This window comes from Macaca nemestrina, chromosome 1 (assembly GCF_043159975.1).
Source record: "Macaca nemestrina isolate mMacNem1 chromosome 1, mMacNem.hap1, whole genome shotgun sequence".
NCBI lineage: Eukaryota > Metazoa > Chordata > Mammalia > Primates > Cercopithecidae > Macaca > Macaca nemestrina.
The window spans coordinates 202,467,482-202,480,778 of NC_092125.1; the positions used below are offsets into that span (position 1 = coordinate 202,467,482).

Here is a 13,297-nt window from a genome sequence, read left to right on the forward strand (position 1 = left end):
CATATATTGGGAGAACTGAAAAGAGGAAGCAGGGAGATATAACAGAAACAAGGACCATCCCTCATATGGAAAGTCAATACATGACGTTTGAAGCAAGGGTTGTGAAATCGCATCACAAGCTTGTTATTTGGAACTATTGAGATAAATGCCAGAAGAAATGCCTAACGGAATTCAAAGTATTGGCCTCAGACGTCAGGAGTCTGGGAGCCGGGAGCTGAGGAGATGCACTCGTGAGTCCGTTTCTGAGAAACCTCAACTGTGCCACGCCTCCTTTAAATTTGAAATTTTTGAAAAGTTAAAGGTTAAAACAAATCAAAAGGGCCTTGCGGAGCTGTGTTCTCCTCACCAGTCCCCACGGTAGCCCCTTGGCAATTCACAGATAGGGCTCCCACTACCATGGGTTAGCTCAGGCCACAAGCCCGGGTGCCCCCTCCTTCTCACGTGGGAGGTTATGTAACCCATCCAACGTCACAAAGGCAGCGGGTGTCAGTCCACAGTCACGGCTCAGGGCTTCTGTCAGAACAGGGATCTCCTTAGGGTGGGGCCTGTGAGTGCCCTTGTGCTGTGACTCAACCCAGTTCCCCGTGTGACTCCACAGGGAGCTCAGAGAAAGTCAGCCCACACTCACTTTCACCTGAGGACACCCCAGTGGGGCAGAGCGGGCCTTCCCTGCTCCACCCCAAGCAGGACTCATGCCCTGGCCTTTCTGGGGCACATTGCTGCATCTTTCAAAATGAGCAAATAAGTACTTTTATGAACATGGCCAGTGGGAGTAAAGATTATTGCCCTCGTTTTGTGGATGAGAAAACTGAAGTTAAAAGAGGGTAATGGGCCGGGTGTGGTGCTCACACCTGTAATCCTAGTGCTTTGGGAGGCGGAGGCAGGTGGATCACCTGAGCTCAGGAGTTCAAGACCAGCCTAGGCAACATGGTGAAACCCCGTCTCTACAAAAACACAAAAATTAGCCGAGCGTGGTGGCATGCACCTGTAGTCCCAGCTACTTGGGAGGCTGAGGCAGGAGGATCACTTGAACCCGGGAGAGAGAGGTTGCTGTGAGCTGAGACTACACCACTGCACTGCAGCCTGGGTGACAGAGTGAGACTCCGCCTCCAAAAAATAAAACAAAAAAGAGGATAACGACTTGTTTAGGGCACACCACTGATCCCAACCCTGATTTGGATGCAGGCCTGACTCTAGCACCTGGGTTCTTGGGTCACTGACGTAAAGCACACTGACTCAGGTTTGTAAAACGAGGGCCAAATAGCAGCTGAGTCCCTGGGTTGCTGTGAAGGTCAAATGAGGGACTCTCGGGAAGGTTGTTGGTACATCCCAATGACCTCACACTTTCAGCCACTAATGGTGATGATGATGTCAGAGCTGGGAGGGCTGGAGACATGCCCCAAACCTGGGGTTCAGGTGTAGCCTGTTGAGGCTGCCTTGAGAATCTAATGAAAGCAGATGACCCTCTGTTCTGCAGGCAGCCCCAAGACAGTGTTTTGCACGTTAAGCCCCTCCTAGGTGCTCTAACATCTTCCATTTCCACAGATGATAAAATGCAGCCTCGGGCTGATATTTCCTTGGATCTGTTTCCCAGCTCGGGAAGGTGTTCTTGAATCTGAAGCAGACATCTGGAGCCTGCGACTGAGCAGCAGCCCCCCTAGGAAAGGGGAAAGACCTCTGGTTACCTTCCAGAAAGAAGAGAGAAGGTGCCTGTCTCCTCCATGACCTAACTGTACACAGCAGGATAAAGTTACCTCTAGAAGCCACCGAGGAAGCAGAGAGTAAACTGGACATCCATCTGTCCTAAGGCATACAAATATTTGCAGGCACGAAAATACTTGCAGGCACCTCCCCTGTCTGGATTCAGACTGGGCCCCTCCACCACACCAGTCCCCACAGCTAGGTGGAAGCCTAGAGGTCAGGAAAGAGGAGCGCCGGTTGCTTTCAACAGTTTCATGGTGAAACCATGCAGAGAAGCACTTCTCATGTTAATTCATCTCACATACATTCCAAGAGCACCTACTATGTGTAAGGCACACAGTGGGACAAGCAGATGAACAAACAGAATCTCTATCGAAAGTGGTGAGTGATGTTCTAGCAGTTCTCATTCGATGCTGCACGACAGAAAACACACTCTAACTGGGGGAACTGACCAGGAAGGAACACTGGGGCTTGTTGAAACACATGATATTGGAAGTGCCTATATCACGGTGCCCCAAAGTCAACTCATGATTTTTACCACCAACCTGACCTTTCACCGCCCAGCGAAACTTGCCATCATCCGAATCAGTTACATGTCACACTTCCCACACTCTCACTCTCCATAGACACCTCGGGTCTTGCTGACCTTTCCTCCTCTATGTCCCCGCCATCCACTTCTCTCCATCTTTAACATCTACTTCAGCAGCTTCTCCTTTGGTCCACTCTCCAATCCAACTTCCGGTCTGGATGACCTCATCTAAGAACAGATGTGATCATGGTTAATCCCTTTTGAAAATCTTTCAATGGGCCAGGCACGGTAGCTCACGCCTGCAATCCCAGCACTTTGGGAGGACGAGGTGGGTGGATCACCTGAGGCCAAGAGTTCAAGACCAGCCTGGCCAACATGGTGAAACCCCATCTTTAGAAAAATACAAAAATTAGCCGGGTGTGTTGGCACGCACCTGTAATCCCAGCTACTCAGGAGGCTGAGGCAGGAGAATTGCTTGAACCCAGGAGGCAGAGGTTGCAGTGAGCCAAGACCATGCCATTCCACTCCAGTCTGGGAGAATGAGACTCCGTCTAAAAAAAAAAAAAATATATATATATATGATATATATAAATATAAATATATGATATATATCATATATATATATCAATGGCGCTTCTATTGTTATCTGTTTGTTTGTCTGTTTGAGATGGAGTCTCACTCTGTTGCCAGGCTGGAGTGCAGTGGTGCGATCTTGGCTCACTGCAAGCTCCACCTCCTGGGTTCAAGCAATTCCCCTGCCTCAGCCTCCTGAGTAGCTGGGACTACAGGCATGCACCACCAAGCTTGGCTAATTTTTTTTTTTTTTTTTTGTATTTTAGTAGAGACAGGGTTCACCATGTTAGCCAGGATGGTCTCGATCTCCTGACCTTGTGATCCACCCACCCTGGCCTCCCAAAGTGCTGGGATTACAGGCGTGAGCCACCGGGTCTGGCCTATTATCTGTTTTAACAAGTCCCAGTCTTCCTTCCAGGCCTGGTTCAAGAGGAACTTCTCTCCAGTTTCCCAGTACGGTGTGTTCTCTGTCCCGCAGTATTTCATGAGAACTTCAAGAACAGGGCCTAGGATGCCCTGCTTAGTCTGGCCTGGATCTTTCTTTCTGCCTCACCTTGCATCGTAGCCCTCCTCATTATCCACCCCTCTGCAGAGCTGCTCTGCGTGTAATAAGTCATATTCCCCAGGCTCCCTCTCGTCGCACCTTTTTGCATACATTCTTCCCCTCTCTGACCAAGTCCGTTTTTCTTCCCTCTTTGCCTGGATGATCCCCTTCATTATTTATTTTTTGGCTGCCCAGGTGCTCATTCATAAGAGGTGCTAAAACCTGAGAAAATAAAGGAAGTGTTGGAAGGATTGTTTGATAAGCTACTTGGAACATGAGTGAGTTCTCTAATCGCATGCCTCAATCACAATGGCTGGAAGTCCATTGCCTTCCTAGAAGATTGCCTCTGCGTAAATACTAGGCTCTTGCTTTGCTAGTAATTAGGGTGAGCAAATGTGGGCCACAGCTGAATTGTTTAGGACAGGAAAGAGAAACCAAGGACTGTCAAAAGAAACCTTCCATTTTCTAAACCTTCCTCCACGTAATGCTGTTTCTCCTCCAAATAAATGTTAAACTAGTTTTAGTTGAAATTGAGAGCAAAACCCACAAACAATAAAAAGGAAGTCAGGAGAGGCAGAAAAAATGCACAGAACATAAGAATGTGTCATTAAGAGTTAAATATCATCAGAAAAAGAAGAGATAAGCATGCAACAAGAACACTATGCTATGGAAAAGAAACAATCAGAGAACAAGATAGAGCTCTTAGAAATTAAAAATGTAGGCCGGGCACAGTGGTTCACGTGTAATCTCAGAACTTTGGGAGGCCAAGGCAGGTGGATCACCTGAGGCCAGGAGTTCAAGACTAGCCTGGACAACATGGTGAAACCCCGTCTCTACTAAAAATACAAAAAATTAGTTGGGCTTGGTGGTGGGCGCCTGTAATCCCAGCTATTTGGGAGGCTGAGGCAGAAGAATTGCTTGAACCTGGGAAGCTGAGGTTGCAGTGAGCTGAGATCATACCATTGCACTCCAGCCTGGGCAACAAGAGGGAAACTCTGTCTCAAAAAAAACTAAAAATGTAATAGCTGTTTGGTCAGGATAGGGTCAATGCTGTAACAAACCATCACAATCTCAGTGGGTTGTGACTATGAAAGCTTATTTCTTGTTCCCAGGACAGTCTCATTCTTCCCCCAAGTCACAGGAACGAATCAGCTCCATGTAGTCATTCAGGGACCCAGGGAACTTCCTTCATGAGGTCTTACCATCTCCTAGGGTATTAAAGTACCCTGCTTCTAACCAGCAGGTGAAAGAGAGCAGGAAAAGAAAAGAAGATAAAGAGAGAAAACAAAAGTTATTGGGCACCACTGGGGAAGTTGGGGCACCAGCTTATTTCTCTAAAAATAGTTAATTAAAGGAGAATAATTAAGCATTTTTTATCCCTAACTGCATTTTCTGGTAATTAAATAGGCAAAATGAATGAAAGAAAGCTCTTCTATGCAGAGGAATTTCAGCTACTCATGCAGGAAAAAATAGAATTAGAAAATTATCATTTTTTAAGCCCCTAATAAAATAACTGATTCAAGCAATGGTTTTCAATGGATGCCAAAATCACTCAGTGAAAGGTTGATGGAGAACTTTTCAGTGAAGGGTAAGGTTGCCATTGCCTGAAACTAAAGATAGATCTTAGCATCATTAAAAGCAAGATCACCGGACATGATATGCCTCCAGGTGTGATGCACTGGAGACTTACAAGGTACCCCATGAAGTATAAAGAAGCAAGTGACTGTATCCCTAGTGTAAAAACTCTACACGAGAATTGACCCAGTTTCTTCAGGAAGTCAATAGCACTGAGGAAAAATACAGGGAGAAGAATTAATTTATGTTAAAAGAGTTAGAGGCTGGGCACAGTGGCTCATGCCTGTAATCCCAGCACTTTGGGAGGCTAAGACAGCTAGATCACTTGAGGTCAGGAGTTTGAGACCAGCCTGGTCAACATGGTGAAACCCCATCTCTATTAAAAATACAAAAATTAGCCAGGCATGGTAGCCCACACCTGTTGTCCCAGCTACTCAGGAGGCTAAGGGGATAAGGGAACTTTTCCCATTTCACTTGCGCTGTGATTCAGCTCCCTTGGTGACCCTGCAGGGAGGCTGGAGGGAGAGAGTTCTCCCAGAGGGACCATCCCACACCCACTTCCACCTAAGAACACCCCAGTGGAGCAGAGCAGGCCCTCCCTGCTCCACCCCAAGCAGGGCTTGTGCCCTGGCCTTTCTGGGGTGTGCTCCTGCATACTTCAAGCCCAGCCAACATGAGATACTCTGACTCAGGTGTAGGGTCAGGTGAGGAGAAATGAATGAGACCGGATCAAGCCTACCCAAGCCTATGCACCGCGTTAAGGGTATACACACTCACTGGGCAATGGGGCAGGGTATTATCGTCCCCATTTTACAGATAAGGATATTAAAGTTCTCAGAGGGGTTGCGGCCAAGCCCTGGGGCCTTGAATGGCAGAGGGAGGCAGACAGAGTCCTGGGCAGAAGGGAGCAGGTCCCCAGTAAGACCCCACTTTCAGGTCAGGGAAGGCCTGAAGGCTCCGGGCCAGGCTGCCAGTGGGGACTCATGGTGCCTCTTCCAGCCCGCCCATGGCCACCCATGGACCAATTGGCACGGACTTCCTCCCCCATAAAAGGTCCATAAAAGCCCTGGGTTCAGCCAGAGCAGATGAGAGGATGGCCAGAGGATGAGGAGAGCAGAGAGACGATGGGACAACCAGTTGCAGAGAGGCGTACTCTCTGCTGATAGCTGGAGACGATGGGATGGCTAGCTGCAGAGAGGAGCTACCTTCTCCACTGACATCTACAGAGACAACCTGCTGGCAGGGAGAAGCCACCCTCTCCAGGGCCTCCTCTCCACTGAGAACTGAACACTGGACAGATGACCTGCCTACAAAGAGGAGCTACCCACTGCCAGTCTCTGAGCTGTTGTAACACTAAATAAAACTCTTCTTCATCTTGTTCACTCTTCACTTGTCTGCATACCTCGTTCTTCCTGGACACAGGACAAGAACTTGGGCAAAGGTGCTGTGGCCACAGACGCTTCCAGTCAAAAATTTGACACCCCAAAGATCCCATAACACTAGGGCACTTGGACTTTATCCTGCACATATGGGCTGCCACGAATAGTATTACACAGTGGGCAGCAGGTTCAGGAGAGCACGTTGGAAGGGGCTCTGTGGTGGCCAAGTGTGGTGGCTCATGCCTGTAATCCCAGCACTTTGGGAGGCCAAGGCAGGCCGATCACCTGAGGTCAGGAGTTTGAGACTAGCCTGGCTAACATGGTGAAACCCCGTTCTACTAAAAATACAAAAATTAGCCAGGCATGGTGGTGCATGCCTATAGTCCCTGCTACTCAGGAAGCTGAGGCATGAGAATCACTTGAACCCAGGAAGCAGAGGTTGCAGTGAGCCAAGATCATGCCACTGCACTCCAGCCTGGGGAATAGAGCAAGACTGTCTCCAAAAAAAAGAAAAAAGAAGGGGCTCTGTGAGGTCGTGTGGTCAGTGGATTAGAGAAAATGAGACCACAGCAGGGAAGTCACTAGGCTGTTATGCTGGCTCTGGAGAGAACCAGTGAGGGGCTGGAACCTGGCAGTGACCTGGGAGAGAGGGAAGAAGAGAGGGGCTGTGTGCATGAGACATTCTGGGGGTAGAACAGGAAGGATTTAAAAAAAAAAAAAACAAAAAACGATGTTAGCACACAGTAGGCTTTCTCTACCATCTCCAGTGTGAATGATGAGGGAGGTGATGAAGAAGTTCAAAATGGAGGACAAAGCCCAGATTTCTAGCTGAGGAGTGAGGTGCACTCTGGCTAAGGGAAGCAGCCCTTCCCCTAGGTGGGGGCCCACAGGGGGCTCCCTTTGGGATGTGTTGAATCTGAGTGATCTGTGGTACATCCTTGGGTCGGTGATCAAGAGGCTGTGAGATTTTCAGGTCTGGAGTGTGGGAGAGAGGTCACAGCTGGAGAGAGAACCTGGGAACCACCAGCAGAGGTGTATCCTGCTGCTATGGAAAGTAGACACAGATGACCCTGGGCTGAGAAGTGAGCTCCAGCCTCAAGACTTGGAGGCCATAAGGGCCAAAGGGTGACCTGTGGCAGGGGGTTGGAGGTTGAAGTTAAATCGTGCCCCCACAAAATTTGTGTCCACTGGACGACTGGTGTCCTTATGAGAAGATGAGAGGTCACAGAGACAAAGAGAAGAATGTTGTGAGGCAGAGACTGGAGTTATGCTGCCAGAAGCCAGAAAAGGCCTGGAGCTACTGGAAGATGCAAGAGGCAAGGAAACATTCTTCCCTGAAGCCTTCAGAGGGAGCATGACCTTGCCAACACCTTGACTTCAGACTTCTAACCTCCAAAACTATGAGAGAATACATTTCTGTCATTTTTAAAATTTTATTTTTAAAAATAAGACAGGGTCTTCTATGTTGCCCAGGCTAGCCTTAAACTCCTGGGCTCAAGTGATCCTCCTGTTGGATACAATGAGTTCTAAATTTCTCTTCAAAGAATCAGTAAGTCAATATGTTCAGTTCTTTGTCCTCCATTTTAAAGTTTGACTTCCTTGTAGTTTCAGTAAACAACCTTTCTCACCAGCTTTAATCAGTAGTTCACATCTGTTCCCCTGGTTACCTGCTCTGTGTCCTGACTCATCCTGGTCATCTGCTTTGATCTGAATCACCCCTAGTCACTTGCTCTGACCTAAGTCACCTTTAGTTACCTGTTCCTAACTGTCCTTCCCACAAAACTACTCACCCTGCCACTCTGGCTCATACCCCTGCTCTCTTTAAAATAGCCAATTGGAATTAGCTTAGACTGTGTGGTCCAACCCTAGCCAATAGGGCAATGACACAGCGGTAGGGGGTACCTGTGTCAGGAATAAGAACCCCTTCCCCTCCCTCATTCAGGTGTGCTTTCACCATTACTCCATTCGTGAGTCACACCCTTCTATAGAAGTAAAAATTGCCTTGCTGAGAAAATTAATGTTCGAGTGCTATTTCTCTGTGGCATCAAGGAACAAGCATTTTGTTTCTAACACTCCCACCTCAGCCTCCCAAAGTGCTGGGAATGCAGGCATGAGTTTGTCATTTTTAAGCCACCAGTTTGTGGCAGTTTTTTGCAGAAGCCTTTGGAAACTAACACAGGGTACTTGAAGCTGCAGGTCTCTACCTACAAAATGTACAAGATGTTCTTTCTGTGCTCTGCTTGCTGTGCCATTGTGACACACATCCCATCCCCCACCACCATTCTGACCCAAGCAACCCTCACCTCTCAACTGCACTGCAGCAGTAGCCTCCCCAGCACACAGACCAAGCCAGTTTTTCAGTCATCTTTCTACCACACTCTGTGCTTCTCCTTCACACTTCTGTGCAATTAAATTACTGATTTTTATGCATTCTATTATCTAAGGGTTTCTGCAAGGTTGAGTTGTCTGTATCTTGTCATTTGCATTGCATTGTTTCTGTGTGTTTTGTAATTTGGGATTGTGAGCTCATCTTTATCTGTGGGTTGAGGGTGTGACTATGCAGAGCAGATCTCATTTGCTTCTACCAGGCATCCCTGGGGTATTACCAGCCACAGACCACTTTGTAAATTAATTTCTCAGCTTCACGGTTCCTCAGACTACAAAGAAAATGTAAGCACAAATTCTCAACCTTTGGAAGGGTTGGCCTATAGTTGTAAATTCTCAAAGGAGAACTTTTTTCTTTTCCAATCCAAAGCATAAGTCAAGACAAACAAGCTTCACTATTATCTTTCTATGCCAGTGGGCAAGGGGATGGATGTTTTTTCTAGTCCACTCTTTTACTGAAAGTGTAACTTTATAATGGTTTTGGATTTGTGTGTGTTTGGGGTGATTAGATTCAAACACCTATTTCTCTTTTGCCAGGCCTCTCATATCTTGTCCCTAGATGGCTATTTAAAGCCAACCCCCTTGGTTACCCCCAGGACATCCCAAAGATCAGCTCCACACTTACCGTTCCTTTTTGTTTTTGGTTCCTGAATTTTTTTTTTCTTTTTTGAGACGAAGTCTCATTCTGTTGCCCAGGCTAGAGTGCAGTGGCACAATCTCAGCTCACTGCAACCTCTGTGTCCCGGGTTCAAGTGATTCTACTGCCTCAGTCTCCTGAGTAGCTGGATTTACAGGCACCCACCACCAGGCCTGGCTAATTTTTGTATTTTTAGTAGAAACAGGGTTTCACCATGTTGCCCAGGCTGGTCTCAAACTCCTGACCTCAGGTGATCTGCCCACCTTGGCCTCCCAAAGTGCTAGGATTACAGGTGTGAGCCACCGTGCCTGGCCTATTTGTCTTTCTTATGAGTCCGACTATGCATCTAAAAGGAAGTTGGTTATACATTATCTGACAAATCTAGGTGTTTTGTTGAGAAGGTTTTCAGGTTATCTTCTCTGTCATTGTACGGAAACTGTTACCAAAACACTGGGAGTTCTGTTAGATCTTACTGCTCGCTGCACAGAAAGCTAATCACTGAGATGAGTATTGCCAGGGAAGGTTTTAATTGGGTGCTGTAGCCAAGGAGATGGGAGATTAGTATCAAATCAAATAAAATCAGGGGAAGGAAGAAATGTAACCATGTGTGGGAAAACAGGAATTTGGAAGGGGTAAGGAAGAAAAGTTGGTCAACAGGAAGCAGGTGGTCAGTTAGGCCATCAACAGGTGACAGGTCTGGTCAGTTTCAGCTCCTTGATACTATCTGGGAGCCTGGTTGGTTGGTTTCCTGAGAAAGGAACTCAGATAAGACAACTGTAACCTTCTCATTTCAAGACTGGGAGGGTCAATTTCTATGTTTATTCAAAATAAACCAGAAACATTAGTTCTATGGGACAATTGGGCCAGTTTAAAAACCATGAATCCTAATGATTTCTTTCTTGTCCATCTCCCTCTGCCAGATATTGTCTATTGTATTGAGCCCCACACTCACTCTTGCTTGCCTTTCCTTAACCTCCTCTTTGCCACCAGGCTGGAAGCTTACAAACTACATTTCCCAGATTCCCTTGCCAGTTGGGTTTCTGTGATGGTCTGCCAATGGGAGGTACTCATGCCAGAAAAGAAGATGGGAGGAAGACAGCAGCCATTTAGCTCCTGGCATTGGTTCCTACGGTGGCCATAAAGGAGCTCCTGCGAAGGAGCAGTGGTGGTAGGGGGTGGCCCTGGGCTCCTGTCTGGGAACTGGTGAATCATGCAGAGACAGCAGAGGGGCCAGGCAGCCAGCCATTCTGATAGTGACCGTGTCAGCCTCAGGGGAGTGTATCTTCCCACAGAGTGGTGGCCTTAGGAACAGTTGCATGATAGTGCAGGACAAAGGAATGTAGGCTCAGATGAGCAGCGGTTTCTACAGACGGTAGAGGCTTCCCCTGGTTCCCAATCGCTTCATATCGAGGATGCTCTCAGAGGTCCACCCAGAGCCCTCTGACTTGGTTACTTCAGAGTACACCTGCCCACTTCCAACTGCCAGTATCTGCATCCCTGTTCCTAGGGGCAGACATAGGCTCTGTGCTCAAGGGTGGCCATAAATGCTCACAGAATGAAGCTCCTCCCCCAGGAGATCCCAAGCAGTGACCCCTGAGATTTGGTGTGAAATACTCCAGTTCCCTTACTCCTCATGTGCGGTGACTGAGGCAAATGTTTCATATCCCTGTGTTTCCCAGGGAATGAAGCTCTAGGCAGCCACTGTGGTGAACCAGATGTTTGCCCTTGTTGGGTGCTCTCCCTTCCCAGTCTCCCTTTTCCGTTTTCCCGTTCCCCGCAGCTCCAAAAGTAACAACATGTGCTCAAATCCTTGTCTCAGGGTCAGCTCCTGGGGGAGCTGAAACACTGAGTAACATCTCTTCCCTACTTCTTTGCACTTCCAGCCTTCTCTTTTTATTTTTGAGACAGCGTCTTGCTCTGTCACCCAGGCTGGAGTTCAGTGGCGGATCTCAACTCACTGCAGCGTCGCCTCCTGGGTTCAAGCAATTCTCGTACTTTAGCCACCCCAGTAGCTGGGATTGCAGGCATATGCCATCACGCCCAGCTACATTTTGTATTTTTAGTAGAGATAGGGTTTTGGCATGTTGGCCAGGCTGGTCTCAAACTCCTGACATCAGGTGATCTGCCTGCCTTGGCCTCCCAAAGTGTTGGGATTACAGGTGTGAGCCATCATGCCCGGCCACTTCTAGTCTTCTCTATGCTGACTTCCTCTATTGGATCCCTCACTGTGAAATCCCTGGAGTCCTTTCTCTTTTCCTGATCAGATCCCAACTGATGCACTTCTTAAACAGACTATAAACTGGAAAAGGGAAGCCTTAGTCACCACTCTATCTCAATGCTCAGCACAGGGCCCAGCACACAGTAGGTGCATAATAAACACTAGTTGACTGACATGCATGTGGAATGAAGTGCCTTTTTTTTTTGAGACGGAGTCTCACATTGTTGCCCAGGCTGGAGTGCAGTGGCGCGATCTCGGCTCACCGCAACCTCCACCTGGCGAGTTCAAGCAATTCTCCTGCCTCAGCCTCCTGAGTAGCTGAGATTATAGACGCTTGCAACCAGGCCCAGCTAATTTTTGTATTTTTAGTAGAGACGGGGTTTCATTATGTTAGCCAGGATGGTCTCAATCTCTTGACCTCGTGATCCGCACACCTCAGCCTCCCAAAGTACTGGGATTACAGGCATGAGCCACTGCGCTCGGCCGAAGTGCTCTGACGCTTACTGAGTGCTCATTACACTTGCTGTGCATGCTCTCATTTGTTTCTCACGTCCTCCTGATGAGGAAGGAACCGGCATTGCTTTCATTTTGCAGATGAAGAAACAGAAGCTCAGAAAAATTGAGCGCCTTGCCTGGGAAACCTAATGTAAGTTTTCATCTCTACGTTGTAATTCCGTTTATCACCAAACTTTCAGAAAAGGCCTGTGAGACACCATAGTGTGGTCTGAGCATCACTCTGGATATTAGAGAAAGGCTCAGAGTGGTGGAATTCAGGAAACCGGAGCAGCCTGGAGGGAGCAGTTAGGAGATGGGGACTAAGGGATGCCCTTGCAGTGCCTAGAGCCGCAGCAGTCCAGCGGCCGAGGGCTGGCAGAGACAAGAGATGACAATGGATGTGTGACACTGATCCTAGATTCCCAGTATTTTCTAGTTTTTTTTTTTTTTTTTAATGTCGCATGATTCAAGTGATGGAGGCTTCTTATTATGTATCATAAACAGCAAACATCGGCCGGGCGTGGTGACTCATGCCTATAATCCCAGCACTTTAGGAGGCCAAGGTGGGTGAATCACGAGGTCAGGAGTTTGAAACCAGCCTGGCCAACATGGTGAAAGCCCGTCTCTACTAAAGATGCAAAAAATTAGCTGGGCGTGGTGGCACGCACCTGTAATCCCAGCTACTCAGGAGGCTGAGGCAGGAGAATCACTTGAACCTGGGAAGCAGAGGTTGCAGTGAGCCAAGATCGTGCCATTGCACCACTCCAACCTGGGTGACAGGGAGAGACTCTATCTCAAAAACAAACAAATAAACAAACCCAGCAAACATCATCTTGTTTATGGTCTGTCACTGACGGGTTAGACCTGGAGACCTGTGCTTACATACCCAGACCCACTCACCCTCTCCCACCCGCCAGGGGCAAAGAAAACTCACTGGAATGTCTTCCATCTGGATAGAGTTCACATTTCCCAAAGCCTGCTCACACCGCTACGTATCGTACCCATAATCCGTGCCTCTTACATCCTGAGTGTTTGGGCATAAGCAAGACCATTTTGCAGGCGGGGAATTTGATATTCTGGGATGCCCGCGTGAGATGCACCTGATTGGATGGGCTGTTGAGCTCCTCTAGCTTCTCTGAGTGGCCTCTGTTACCCCAATCTGCTCTTTGCATCCTACGTGTCAGGGGAAATTCCTCTTCAGCTCCAGGGACTCTGCGATCCCTGAGGACCTGGCTGAGTTGAGTGGTAGCAGAGAGGGTGG

General features: G+C 48.0%; 1 long non-coding RNA gene across 1 annotated transcript; it reads right to left on the reverse strand.

Annotated features, from left to right (window-relative positions):
- Positions 1-1,532: 1,532 nt before the first annotated feature.
- LOC139356876 (uncharacterized) lies at positions 1,533-3,571 on the reverse strand. Its single transcript, XR_011609360.1, has 3 exons — positions 3,447-3,571; positions 2,348-2,458; positions 1,533-1,657 (listed from the first exon to the last, which is right to left on the reverse strand). It is a non-coding gene; the product is annotated as an uncharacterized lncRNA (long non-coding RNA).
- Positions 3,572-13,297: the final 9,726 nt, after the last annotated feature.